At 38.3% G+C, this 14,325-nt stretch overlaps 1 protein-coding gene across 3 annotated transcripts in view; it reads right to left on the bottom strand.

Moving 5' to 3' along the window:
* Positions 1–12,896: 12,896 nt before the first annotated feature.
* LOC115430329 (ephrin-A5b-like) overlaps positions 12,897–14,325 on the bottom strand; it is a 320,517-nt gene continuing 319,088 nt past the window's right edge. For 2 of the 3 annotated variants that reach the window (XM_030150280.1, XM_030150281.1), the window contains one exon: positions 12,897–14,325. This exon is cut by the window's right edge and continues 493 nt beyond it. The gene's annotated coding sequence lies outside the window, so the exon portion shown is untranslated. The other variant, XM_030150282.1, reaches the window with a different exon arrangement.

Below are 14,325 nucleotides of genomic sequence, written 5' to 3'. Positions count from 1 at the left end.
CCCACATGCCGGATTAGAACCTTAGGCGGGCCGCCTTTGGCCCCCAGGCCACATGTTTGAGACCCCTGGTCTACAATGTTCAAATCCCAGCAGGAATGCTTGCGGTTTTTTTTCAACATTTTACCTGTTCAAACAGGGGGCGGGGCCAAGGACACAGGTAGATAAATCCACAATCAGTAAAGAATTCTAAGTAGTCCTAGAACCGTTAGCTAACCTTGTCATTGCTGATCACAGGGGTCATGCTAACATGCTAACATGCTAACTAGCGTCTGTAAAGCAGGGTTAGCGTTAGTATGAGCATACGTCCATGTGGACAACGGACTGTTTTCTGCCGTCTTCACCCATTGGCTGAACACCAGCAGGAAACAGAACTTTACAGACACATTTTGGATTCCTTAAGGCACAGGTGTCAAACATGCGGCCCAGGGGCCAAATCCAGGCCACAAAAGGGTCCAATCCGGCCTGCGGAATGAATTTGTGAAGTGCAAAAATTACACTGAAGAAATTAACAATCAATGGAGATAAGGCTCGCAGAATCAGCGTCATCTTTTAAGTCACTTTTTAAAACACATTTTTTACAGACCTGCCTTCATGTGTTGTCTCTTTTTAATGTTTTTAATGTTGAATATTTAATTTTACCCTGTTTTGGTTTTACATTTATACTGACATACATGATGTTTTATTCCACTCCTTCATTTCACATTTGACAGAATCATGTTCTGTTATTTCTGCCCTCTAATACTACGATACATTCAAAGTTCGTCATGTTTTCATGTTTGCTGGACTCATCTCTTTTTTTTGTGTTGTTTGCTATGTTTTTATTCTGCCGTTAAGCACTTTTGCTTTGTCTGTCAAAGCCCTTTGTAAACTCAGTTTTTAAAGGTGCTATATAAATAAAGTTATTATTATTATTATTATTATTATTATTATTATTATTATTATTATTATAGAACCTAAACTAAAGAAAACCACACTGGACCCCACAGACTTCAAAAGCTACAGGCCCATTTCAAAGCTCCCCCTATTGGCCAAAATCCTTGAGAAGGCAGTGTCTAAACAACTGACAGCTTTTCTGGAGACACACCAGATCTATGACACTTTTCAGTCTGGGTTTAGACAACGCCACTCAACACAAACCGCACTATTAAAAGTGTCTAGTGACATCCTGATGGCGGCTGACTCCGGGAAATCCACGGTCTTGGTCCTGCTAGATCTCTCCTCGGCCTTTGACACAGTGGACCATACCATAATGATTGAGAGACTGAGGGACCTGGTAGGGATGTCAGGTCCTGTGCTAGACTGGTTCTCCTCTTACCTGACCGGCAGAAGCTTCACTGTGTCAATAAACAACTTCCAATCTGACTCAGCGGATCTACTGTGTGGTGTGCCCCAAGGCTCTGTCCTGGGACCAGTGCTATTCTTACTCTATGTCCTCCCACTTGGCCACATTGTCCGACAGTATAGTGATGTCTCCTATCATCTATTCGCGGATGACATCCAGATATACTGCTCCTTTAACTCCTCTGAGCCCCACAAACTGAGTTCCTTAATCAACTGCTTGTCAGAGCTGAAGCAGTGGCTAAATGAGAACAGCCTCCAGCTGAACTCCAGCAAAACTGAGACCCTCATCATTGCCCCGGATAGTGCAATCCCAGGGATCAAACATCACCTTGGAGACCTGAGTTCCTCGGTAAAGACAAAACTGAGGAATCTGGGTGTCATCTTTGACCAGGACATGTCTTTAGAATTCTACTCCAAACACCTAGTCAAAAACTGTTTCTTCCACCTACGCAACATCTCCAAACTCAGATCTATGGTGTCCATAACTGTGCTCGAGATGATTGTTCACGCTTTCGTATCTTCTCGCTTAGACTACTGCAACAGCCTGTTTACATGCTTAAACAAGAAGGAGCTGGCCCGTCTACAGTTTGTCCAGAACTCTGCTGCCAGGCTCCTGACCCGCACAAACAGGAGAACCCACATCACTCCCATCCTTAAATCTCTCCACTGGCTCCTGTTCTATATCGTCTTCATTTCAAAATTCTTGTGCTAACTTTCCGGGCCCTACATGGCCAGCCCCCTGCATACATTGCTTCCCTGATCCAGCCCTACAGCTCGACTCGTAGCTTGAGGTCTTCAGGACAGCACCTGCTGATGGTTCCACACACCTGCTGATGGTTCCACACACCTGCTGATGGTTCCACACACCTGCTGATGGTTCCACGGACCTGTTTTAGTACACGCGGTGACAGGTCTTTTAAAGCTGTGGACCACGTCTATGGAATGACCTGCCTCTACACCTACGGTCCATGGACTCTGTACAGAGCTTTAAGAAACACCTCCAAACCCTCCTGTTCAAAAAGGCTTTTTAGTCTCCCACCTGACCCAGGACCACCACAAACTGATTACACTCTATGTATTCATCATAACGTACTCCATGTGTCCCCTCCCTCCCCTCTCTCTCTCCCAGTCTCTCTATATCTCTATCGCTCTCTCTCTTCTCCTCCTTTACTCTCTCTCTCTCTCTCTCTCTTTAACCCCACTGGTCCAGGCAGACGTCCATCCTTCAGGAGTCTGGCTCTGCTCCAGGTTTCTGCTGTTAAAGGGAAGTCTTTCCTTCCACTGTCACCAATCACCAGTGTTTGCTCCTGAAGGATTCTGTTGGGTCTCTGTAAACGTAATTTGATTCTGATTTGAATTGATAAAGCACTTTGTGACTCTGTCTGTGAAAAGTGCTCTATAAATAAAATGTACTTACTTACTTACTTATTATTATTATTATTATTATTTTCCAGAATGAGTGTAGTCGGTGGATGGAGGTAAAGTTCATTTGGGTTCAGCTTCACCAACAGACAAACTGATGCTGCACGGAACTCACTTTCCCACAATGCACTTCACGACAAAATTTCCAAAAAGGCCCAGGTGACGTCTGGGTTTGTTTTGTAAACAGGTGGACGGTGTTTATGATGGAGTCATGTACGAAGGTGTTCACTGTGAGGGAAGTGGTTCAGGTGCAGAAGCTCAGACAGACAAATGGATCAGAGAGAATTAGGATCTGAGGTGGACACACTTGAACAAACATCTGGGATCAAAGTCCGATGCTGCTAAAAATAAAAAAAATTACATACATACAAAATGACATATCAGCGTTCAGTTTCTATGCTCCGTATATCTGGAACAAACTACCAGAAAATATCAGGTCTGCTGAGAGTCGCAGTTCTTTTCAGTCCAGGTTCCAGACTCAGCTGTTCACTGCTGCCGCTGACTAAAAGACTTTTGACTTTTTAAACTTCATATTCTCCTTCCAAACTCTGCACTGCAACTCTTACTTTAATATGTGTGTGTTTGTATATTTTTGGGTTGTATGTGTTGTTTTCTTACTTGCTGTTTTTAATCAGCTTTTACATGATTCTTTTATAATGTTTTAAATGTGTTTCTTTTCCCTTTGTCGTTGTATTTCAGTGTCCTGTGTGAAACACCTTGAATTGCCTTGTTGCTGAAATGTGCTTTATAAATAAACTTGCCTTGCCTTTTTGTTTGGATAGTTTGTAAATTTTGGCATAACTGAATTGTATTTTTTGTGCTAAAACAGTTTGGTGTTGTCATTATTTACTGGCCATCTTTCTATTATTGTACTGGTCCGGCCCACTTCAGATTAAATTGGGCCGAATGTGGCCCCCGGAAGAAAATGAGTTTGACACCGCTGGAGTAAAATATTACTGAAAATTCATTTGTGACGCCTTACACTACTGCATTACAACAAAAAAGTAATCTGTTACTGTAACGGATTACTTTTGTAACGCATTACTCTGAACACTGTCAATAACACACATCACACACCATCGTTACAACGACAAAGAAATATTTATTAAACCTTTTTTTTTGTTGTTTTAGTCATAGCTGCTCCAACACGTGTATTTGCACGCAATCTGTAGTTGTGTTAATAACAGATGTAATACTGTAGAAAGTGTTCAACTTTTTGTTCCAAACTCCAAAATTTTAACAATATTCTGCCTGTTACCAAATGTTTATGGAACATTGTGTGTAAATGTACATGTTTAAATAGTAAGTCGAGGCATAATATTGTTCAAATTGCACTAATTTTTCAAATGAAATTTCTGTTTTTTCAGGTTATTCACATCTTTTTTGTAAAATGTAAATATTTTCATTATTTAATTGGGTTTTTTTTGTACTAAAACAAAAAGAAAAACTTGGATTTCTCATTATTTATAGGTTGTCAAGTCATTATTTTACTGGTCTGGAACACTTGAGGTCAAACTGGGCTAAATATGGAACTGAACTAAAATGAGTTTGACAGTCCTGCTTTAAGGTCTCATGGTCTTGCTGTTATGTGTTTTTGTTTTTTTTCATTTAAGCAATTAAATTATGGGCAACAAGTGTGTTGTAGCATAAGCGCTATTGAACATGTGAGTAAAATGTTACTGAAAACTGATTCGTAACACCTTACACTACAGCACAGGTGTCAAACTTGCGGCCCGTGGGCCAAAACCGGCCCTCCAAAGGTTCCAGTCCGGCCCTGCAGCATGATTTTATGGAGTGCTGATATTAACAGTCGAGGGTGTGGAACTGGTTTGAGCCCAGTGTGATCTAAAGTTAAATAAGAGTCTAATAACACTTACAATAAAAAGTGAACAACATGAAAATGAAGTACAATTTGAACAACATCCTGGCTGTTACTAAATGTTTTGTGGCTTTGTAGGTCCAATTTGTAAGTTGTGTTAATAAGTTGACACATAATATTGTAGACGTTATTCTTATTTTAGTTAAACATTCCAAACTTCCAAATTTCAACAATATTATGTTTGTGTAACATTGTGTGTAATGCACATGTACAAGTGATAAGTTGAGACTTAACATTGTTAAAATTTAGCTTATTTTTCTAAAGAAATTAAAATTTTTTTGTGGTTATTCACATCTTTTTTGTGAAGATACTTTGTAAATGTAAATATTTTCATAATTTAATGATTGTTATTGCACTAAACTGAAGAGAAAAACTTTGAGTTGTCATTATTTATCGGTTTTTATGCTGTAATTTTAATGGTTTGGCCCGGATGAAATCATATTGGACTGAATGTGGAAACCTGAACTGAAATGAGTTGGACACCCCTGCACTACTGCATAACAACAAAAAGTAATCTATTACTGTAACAGATTACTTTTGTAACATGTTACTCTGAACACTGTCAATAACACACATCACACGCCATGGTTACAACGACAAAGAAATATTTATTAAACCTTTTTTTGTTGTTTTAGTCATAGCTGCTCCAACACGTGTATTTACAAATGGCCATTTTGTAGAAAAGTCTAGTGGGAGGGGCTGAGCAGAAGACGGACATGACGGGATGGTCACAGGAAGGGGAGGGGCTTGTAGGCACCAGGTACAGTCACTACAACAGTCCAATGCGATGTGCAGGTGGGCAGGTCCACGCTGGGTCTGGAAACTAAAGGAACCAGAACCGTCCTGATGGACGCAGAGGACCAAGACCCGCCGAAGACGGACCGGACCGTCCTTCGCAAAGCAGCCGATAAAAGTCCGAAAAGAAGTCCTGAATGAAACCACGTCACGTCTGCGGTGGCGAAGAAGAGCACGAACCGCCGACCGAGTAAACGAGAGCCTTTGGATGCAAACGAACAAAGAACACGAGCAGGAGAAATGAAAACACAAACCAGTCGCCACAAACCGTCACCATTGTACATGTGAGCGCTAGGTCAGGCAACGCTGATGTTTTAACAACGTAACAATTTTATTCAACTTTAGTCTCAGGTTTCGGAGTCGACAGGACAAGGTTTGACTTTAATCCACAGGTCGAAGGTGTGTTTGATCCGAACGGCAGGAAAAGACGACTTCTGTCAAACTGGACCCGATAAAAACCAGAGAAAATACGATCTACTGGGACAAATGTTTTCAACTGTCGGAACATAAGTACCAGGGAACATGGGTACCAGGGAACATAAGGACCAGGGAACATAGGTACCAGGGAACATAAGGACCAGGGAACATAGGTACCAGGGAACATAAGGACCAGGGAACATGGGTACCAGGGAATATAGGTACTAGGGAATATAGGTACCAGGGAATATAGGTACTAGGGAATATAGGTACTGGGAAACATAGGTACTGGGAAACATAGGTACTGGGAAATATAGGTACTAGGAAACATAGGTACTAGGGAATATAGGTACTGGGAAACATAGGTACTAGGGAACATAGGTACTAGGGAATATAGGTACTGGGAAACATAGGTACTGGGAAACATAGGTACTGGGAAATATAGGTACTAGGAAACATAGGTACTAGGGAATATAGGTACTAGGGAATATAGGTACCGGGAAACATAGGTACTGGGAAACATAGGTACTAGGGAACATAGGTACTAGGGAATATAGGTACCGGGAAACATAGGTACTAAGGAACATAGGTTCTTGGGAACATAGGTACTGGGAAATATAGGTACTGGGAAACATAGGTACTGGGAAACATAGGTACTGGGAAATATAGGTACTAGGAAACATAGGTACTAGGGAATATAGGTACTAGGGAATATAGGTACCGGGAAACATAGGTACTGGGAAACATAGGTACTAGGGAACATAGGTACTAGGGAATATAGGTACCGGGAAACATAGGTACTAAGGAACATAGGTTCTTGGGAACATAGGTACTGGGAAATATAGGTACTGGGAAACATAGGTACTAGGGAACATAGGTACTGGGAAATATAGGTACTAGGGAACATAGGGACTGGGAAACATAGGTACTAGGGAACATAGGTACTGGAAAACATAGGTACTGGGAAATATAAGTACTAGGGAACATAGGTACTAGGGAACATAGGTACTGGGAAACATAGGTACTAGGGAACATAGGTACTGGGAAACATAGGTACTGGGAAATATAAGTACTAGGGAACATAGGTACTGGGAAACATAGGTACTAGGGAACATAGGGACTGGAGAACACAGATAGATACCCCCCCCCCCCCCCCACACACACACACACATTTGAGGTCAACTGAAGAACCATCATAAGCTTTTTTTATACGTTTCAAAGACTTTTATTGGCGAATAAATCACATTTATGCAAAAAGTTCATTTATTTTACAGCTAAAACTTTTGGCCATGACTGTAGTTATTTTTTTAAGGCCTTGACCTGAGTCAAGTTATGATTTGTGCTACATTTAAAGACTGAATTGAACTAAATTAATTCAATATTTCTATGCGAACAGTTTCTGAAGCCGAAGTCGACTGGACATGTGGAACTGAACGGTGTTTGTATAAATGCACAGAAAAAAAAAAATTATGTTAAAAAGGGGAATTTGTGTCCAAAGGTTTGATTTCAGAGCCAGTGTTGAAGCAGAGCTATAGATACAGGTATGAAACCCCTCCTGTAGAGACCAAAAACACTGAGAGGAAACATGAGTTTGCAAAAATGTACAATGTCAACATTATTTATGGCGACTGGATTGAAGAGCAGAGGCTGTTGAATTGATTGTAACCCGACGACGCTGCATGTTGATGCTCAGACGGACGGAGAATTAAAGGGAAAACCGGCATTTCATCACATTATCCTTCAGTCTGTGAACCAGGGTCACATGTACAGACCCTGGACATGCCCCCCTAGGGTGGTCCAACAATCCTGGTACAAAATAAAGTTTCAGATAACCTCAATTCGAACCCTGCATTAGGTTTTGGCATTCAAAAGATGATTTAGGAAAAAATTTGGAAGAAAAAGAAGATGTTTTAGAGGTTGCACAAGTTGCTGGAATTTTCCTGGAAATGGACTAATTGTTCATTTTCAGCACAGACGAGCTGAGCTGTAAGAGAAGAGCGGTACGATCAAAACCAAGGTGTGACTGATTCAGATAGAAGTATATGGATGAAGTACGAGCGCCCACATCTGGGGCACTGGAGTGAAGAAGTGGTCGTCCTGGCGTTCTGTGACTCCAGTGTGACACCAGAGCAGAAGCAGCTGATGGTCGACAACATGATGGAAAGTGAAGGTTCTTTGGGTTCCACTAAAGCGTTGGGATGTCCTTAATCCATCAGATTGTGAAGGGAAGCCGATCAGGGCTTTTGTCTCCACCAGCACCATGCGTTTGTCTGAAACTTTGGATCTGCCACAAACATTCTGAACAGTTCCTCCAGTAGACCGGGCTGATGATGCAGACTTTCAGAAGGAGGAGAAAACTGGGCATTCCACTAAAGTTGTCAGTGATGTCACTGACAGAGGGGCGGAGCTTATTCCAGACTTCAACTGTAGCCGAACAACAAATGCAGATCACAAACAGTACTGGCAACAAGTTGTCAAAGAACACAGGAACATTTTTTGTCATTTCAATAAACCAACAGTGTTTGTTGGACTTTCTAAGGAACATTTTTTTTGAGTTGCAGTTTGATTTTGAGAATAAAATTACAACTTATTCTAATCTGCTTTATTCATTTGGCTAGTTCTGCTATAGTATATAGAGCCATCTGCACCTGTCTGTGCAACCTCTAAATATGAATGAATTTGCATAAAATTTGGACCGAAGTACTTTGGTCAGATATGGAACCAAATGCAGGGTTCGAATCCAGAGGATCTTAAAAAAAATTTTTTTGGGACCACCCTATGCCCCCCCACCCCCCCATCAGGTTTTCCCCTTATTTCGCCCCCATCTGTTCGTGCCACATTTCCACATCTACACAAAGAGGATGCAGTGAAACATCAGTCTGTTTCTGTTTTATATAAAAGACATACAAAATGAAATAAAGCAGTTTTAATATCAAACATTGACTGTTTTTTTTTTTTTTCTTGCTAAGAACATGAATGTGTCCTCGTTAAATCGCCCTTTAAAAGAGGTGTGAAAAAAGCCAGAGTATCGAACGCCGTTACGTTCCATCCGTTGGATACACGGTATCCACAAAACGAACTGATTGATTGTGGTTTGTTTTGTTTTTAATCCGTCGTCGTGTGTCCGGAGGCAAAGGTTTCAGTGTCGGTGATGTACGGAGGCCCGCGAGTGTCAAAAATAAAGTTTTCATTTGTGCCGTTTTTATCTCAACCACCAGAAAAAACCGTCTAGGAATTAATAAATGATATGTAACGATAAATGATGAGCGGTTGAATCGTATTTATGAGGAAAATATCGCGTGAAAATTCCTCTTTTCTTGACTCTTCAGTGCAGTTTTAGTTCGTCGTTTCTCCTGCTCTCAGCTCAAATTTAATAACATTACTACAAAATATGAGAAAAAATTGACAGATTCATCGAATAAAAGGCCAAAATCTGTGATAAGCGAATAAAAATGACCAAATATAAGGCGACTACTGTGACACAAATCAATAGTTTCTGAGGATAAATTGCTTTTACAGGTGATTTATTCCAAAAAGTTGAGTAAAAAAAAACTAAATAAGTCACATTTGGAGTTCAGTTCATATTTTCCAGATTTATCTTAAAAAAAAAAAATACTATATAATTTTTTTGTCCAACTGTGTAACTTTTTTCTTTTACTTTTGAAAAAAATATTTCAACTATCAACTTTCATCAAAACCTCAGTTTCATTAATTTTTAAAGTCTGACTTAAACATAAAATGAATTTTTAAACAATATTTATGTTTTTCCCGCACAATATTTTAATTTTCCTATAACATCTTTTCAAATTGTGCGATCACGAGCAGTCACCTTTTACAAATAAATATGTTGATGTATTTATGGAAAATGAAAATATCACATCACGATGAGACGTCAAATGAAAATTCCTCTTTTCTTGACTTGTGCAGTTTGAATTTTTTCATGCCGTTTTTTTTTTCCAATTTTGTTCAAGTTTAACCTGTAAAATGTGACTTTGCTTCCGATTATTGACTTTACACTTAAATATTATGATGTAAAAATGAAATGACAGTTTTGTATTTACTATCATATAATTTTTTTTTGTCCAATTGTGTAACCTTCTTTTTTTTACTTTTAAAATTTCATCAAAATCCTCAGTTTCATTATTTTTTTTAAGTCTGACTTAAACATAAAATTTATTTTTGAATATTTAGGCATTTCTTGCACTGTATTTTAATTTTCCTCTAACATCTTGTCAAATTGTCACCTTTTAGACTTTAATGTTTTTATGTATCTATAGAAAATGAAGATATCACATCACGATGAGGCGTCAAATGAAAATTCCTCTTTTCTCGACTTGTGCAGTTTGAATTTTTCATGCCATTTTTTCCGATTTTGTTCAACTTTAACCTGTAAAATGTGACTTTGCTTCCAATTATTGACTTCACACTTAAATATTATGATGTAAAAATGAAATGAGTTTTATGCTTTGCATTTTTTTTTTTTTTGGATGTGATGACTTTTTCATCATTGCGTTTATTTTTCAGTTATACTGAAGTTTATCCTCCTGACGTATGACTTTTCATACCTTTATTCTCGTTACATGTGGGGTTTTTTTCAGATAAAGGCTGTTTTTATTCCCATAATAATCCCGAGTCCTGTGACTTTTTTTTAACACTTTTATTGTGGAATAACTTTTCACCGTCTTGTTTCTGCTGTTGAAATACTTAACTCTATTGGACCTAGAGCTGTAACTGTTCAAACACTAGAGTTCACTCCCACTTCAGGATGAAGGACATGTGTCTAAATGAGGATGACTGATGTTTTTAACGCTCCGGTATCCCACACATACAGCTGCTTCCTGACCCATACCAACAGTGAGTAATCTGCACAATAATAATTATGTTGTAATAATGTCAGACTTTAGTAACCCCCCCCCGCCTGAAGAGCGAGGCAAAGGGTATTATTTTTGGTTCAGTTTGTTTGTTTACAGTTTAGCAGCAAAACTATTGATTGAATTCCTACTAAATTGGGTTTATAGATTACCAGTGACCCAGAATAGATGTGATTACATTTTGGGAAAAGCAGGTCAAAGTTAAAATTTTGTATGATTTTTAAAAAAACTTCCCATTTACTTATAATGGGTGAAATATGTGCGATGGGGGCGGAGTTTGTTGTATCTGGAACTACTTGTTTCACACAGATAAAAAAAAGTAACTTTTTTTTGTATTTCATCAATTTCACCCATAAAACAACTAGAAAAGCACGAAGAGAAAGCAGACCTCCGCCAAGGCAGATGAGTAATCCCCCCAGATCACCACCAAAATTTAACCATTTGTTCCTTGTGTCAGTATCAACATTTCCTGAAAATTTTTATCAAAATCTGTCCATAACTTTTTGAGTTCTCTTGCTAACAGTCAAACCCTGATGAAAACGTTTGGTAATAAAAATACCAAATATTCAATTACTGTCATAATTTTAAATGCCATGTTTGTAATGTAATCCATAGTTTTTAATGCAAAAAAAAAAAAATAATAATTAAAAAAAAAAAAAAAAAAAAAATATATATATATATATATATGTATATACATACATACATATATATATATATATATATATATACATACATATATATATATATATATATATATATATATATATATATATATTTTTTTTTTTTTTTCCCCCAAAACACTACAAAACTTAAAAAAAAATCATCCTGTCATCAACTCCTCTTTACAATACTAGAAGTTGATAACATTATTTATCTTTTTTTTGTTGTGTTTTTTTAATGTTTTTATTTGTTTTTCTTCTTTTTTGGGGGGGGGTTTAATAGGTTTGTTGTATAATTTGTTTGTATATATTGTGTCTGTGTGGTTCCTTATGTATAAGCACATGTTTATGTAAATGTATAATTTGAAATAATAATAATAAAATAAAGAAAATCACCCCGGCATATGTCAATGACTAACTGCAACATTGGTTAATATTCACTATGATTCTCTGTGCTAAGTCAAATGTAAAATGCTAATATGTGCCAATGTGCATTTTTTACTCGTTTTTTGCTAGTGTGGTCATTTTGTATTGTTTACAATGTGCATATTTTAATGGATGGATCAGAATTTTAAAATCATGACAAAAATGAAGAATTTTTGAACCAATTGTGACCTTTTATAAGATGAAGTGTGCATAATCTGCTCACCTGGATACCGGAAGGTTAATAATGTGTCAATTATGGTTTTGTTTTGTTTTTTTTTAACGGCGCAGACCGATACGATAAACACTGTTTGGAGCAGGGGTGTCAAACTCATTTTAGTTCAGGGGCCACATTCAGCCTAATATGATCTGAAGTGGGCTGGACCAGTAAAATAATATAAATAGTAGAATAAGAACTTATAAATAATGTCAACTCCAAAGTTTTCTCTATGTTTTTGAGGGAAAAAAGTCAAATTCCGTAATGAAAATGTTTACATCTACGAACTGTACTTGAACATAACATGAACAAATATGAACCTGAAAATTCTCAAGAAAAATAAACAATTTTAACATGACGCCTTAGTTTTATCATTTATACATGTGCATCACAACTTACAGATCACAGTGGATCGACAAATACACAAAACATTTAGTAAGAGGCAGAAAATTGGTAGAATTTCACATACTTCTCTTAATACATTTCAGGTTATTCACATTTTTTGTAAAAGGCTAGTCTGTAAATGTAAACATTTTTGTGTGACTTAAATTTTTTACACTAAAACAAAGAGAAAAAAATGCCATTTTCATTATTTACAGGTTATTATGTTAGTATTGTACTGGTCTGACCCACTCTAGGTTGAACTGACCTAAAATAATTTTAACATCTTTGATTGTTAATATCTTCAGTGTAATTTCTGCATTTCACAAATTCATCCCAGGGCCGGACTGGACCGTTTGGCGGGCTGGATTTGGCCCCCGGGCCGCATGTTTGACACCTGTGTTTTATAACATGAAGTGTGCATTATCTGCTCACCTGGATACCGGAGGGTTAATTATGTGTCGATTACGGTTTTGTTTTGTTTTTTTAATGACGCAGACCGATACGATAAACTAGATAATACTGTCTGGAGGATGAATTCACTGAACGGTAACAAAAGTAGAGAAAATCACTGGACTTTTCCTTGAATGTCACAGTTCTGTAACTGTACCGGTGCAGCTGAGAGCAGGTGGAAAAGATATGTTTACTGCCGCCACACGAGAAGAAGAAGAAGAAGAAGACGACGACGATGAAGAGGCCTATTGATCTCAGCTGGAGCACTACAAAGCGTCCCGTCGCTCGAGTTTCAGAGAACAGGACACCTCGCTCCGTTTACCCCGTCCCTCCTGGTGGTCGATTTTTCATTCCAGAAATAACCGAGGTACGAGGCCCCCGGTGTATTTTCTGCACAGACGCCACTTTACACTGCATCAAAGCCCGGGAGGTGGAGCTGGGGGGGTGGGGGGGTCACGCACACACCGACCCCCTCCCTCCACCTGCTCTGCAAACTTGTGCTGCTTCATCCAACATTAAACCATTTTTTCACATCCCTGAACTTTGTCGGAAAATCTGCCTTTTTCTATATATACAACAGTCGTGTTATGACAGTGATTCACAAAAAGCAATAGTGTAATAATAGTCAAACTACATTTGTGACATTCGTTAATGACAAAAAACACAAATATCCTACGATTTCTACACCCTGATAAGCACATCAGACTCTTTTTTTTTTTTCTCTTCCTGTTAAAAACAATGAAAAACCATTCACTTAATGCAGCCATCGATCCCAGCGGATGCACCGACTGTAACTCGTATGATTGTATCAAATGAACTGTGAGTAATATGAGCTAACGTTTTGTGCATTTTTATTGCCTTTCTACCATATTTCAGACTAAACCAGAACGGGGGAGGGGGAGGGGGGGGAGAAAAAAGCACGAGGACATCACAATAAATAGGAAAATACATTTTGCCACTTCGCAAAATCCACTTCTACACTCCGTCAAATATTATACTGTACACCTGTGTCGGCTGCTACAATTGAATTATGTGGTTTATTAAAAAAAAAATTTAATTAATTGTTAAATTGCTAAAAGATGAGTGCTTCTTCTGTATTCTTTTGTTATTTTTTCCTTTCTTCTTTTTTTTTTTTTTTTTTACTCTCCACCACAGTCTGAGGCAACCAATCCGGCTCCGTTTTAACCTGAGTGGAAGTCATGAAAGACCCGCCCATTATCCCCAGCATCCCCTCGGTCTCCTAGCAACAGCATCCTTTCTATTTTCTTTTTTTTCCCCCCTTTCTGCATGTGATGCTTTGCTTCCTTCACTTTTTCCGTGAGACTGAGTGGTGTTACATGTTGGGGTGGGTGATGCTCCGGAACAAAAAATGATGTTAAAAAAAGTCTGTAAACTTTCCTTCTTTCTTTCCTTTTCTATATTTTGTCTTTTTTTTTTTTTTTTATCAGGGATCCCGCTGTGCTTCAC

This window comes from Sphaeramia orbicularis, chromosome 12 (genome assembly GCF_902148855.1).
Source record: "Sphaeramia orbicularis chromosome 12, fSphaOr1.1, whole genome shotgun sequence".
NCBI classification, from domain to species: Eukaryota; Metazoa; Chordata; class Actinopteri; order Kurtiformes; family Apogonidae; genus Sphaeramia; species Sphaeramia orbicularis.
This window is presented reverse-complemented; position numbering and strand designations above follow the sequence as displayed.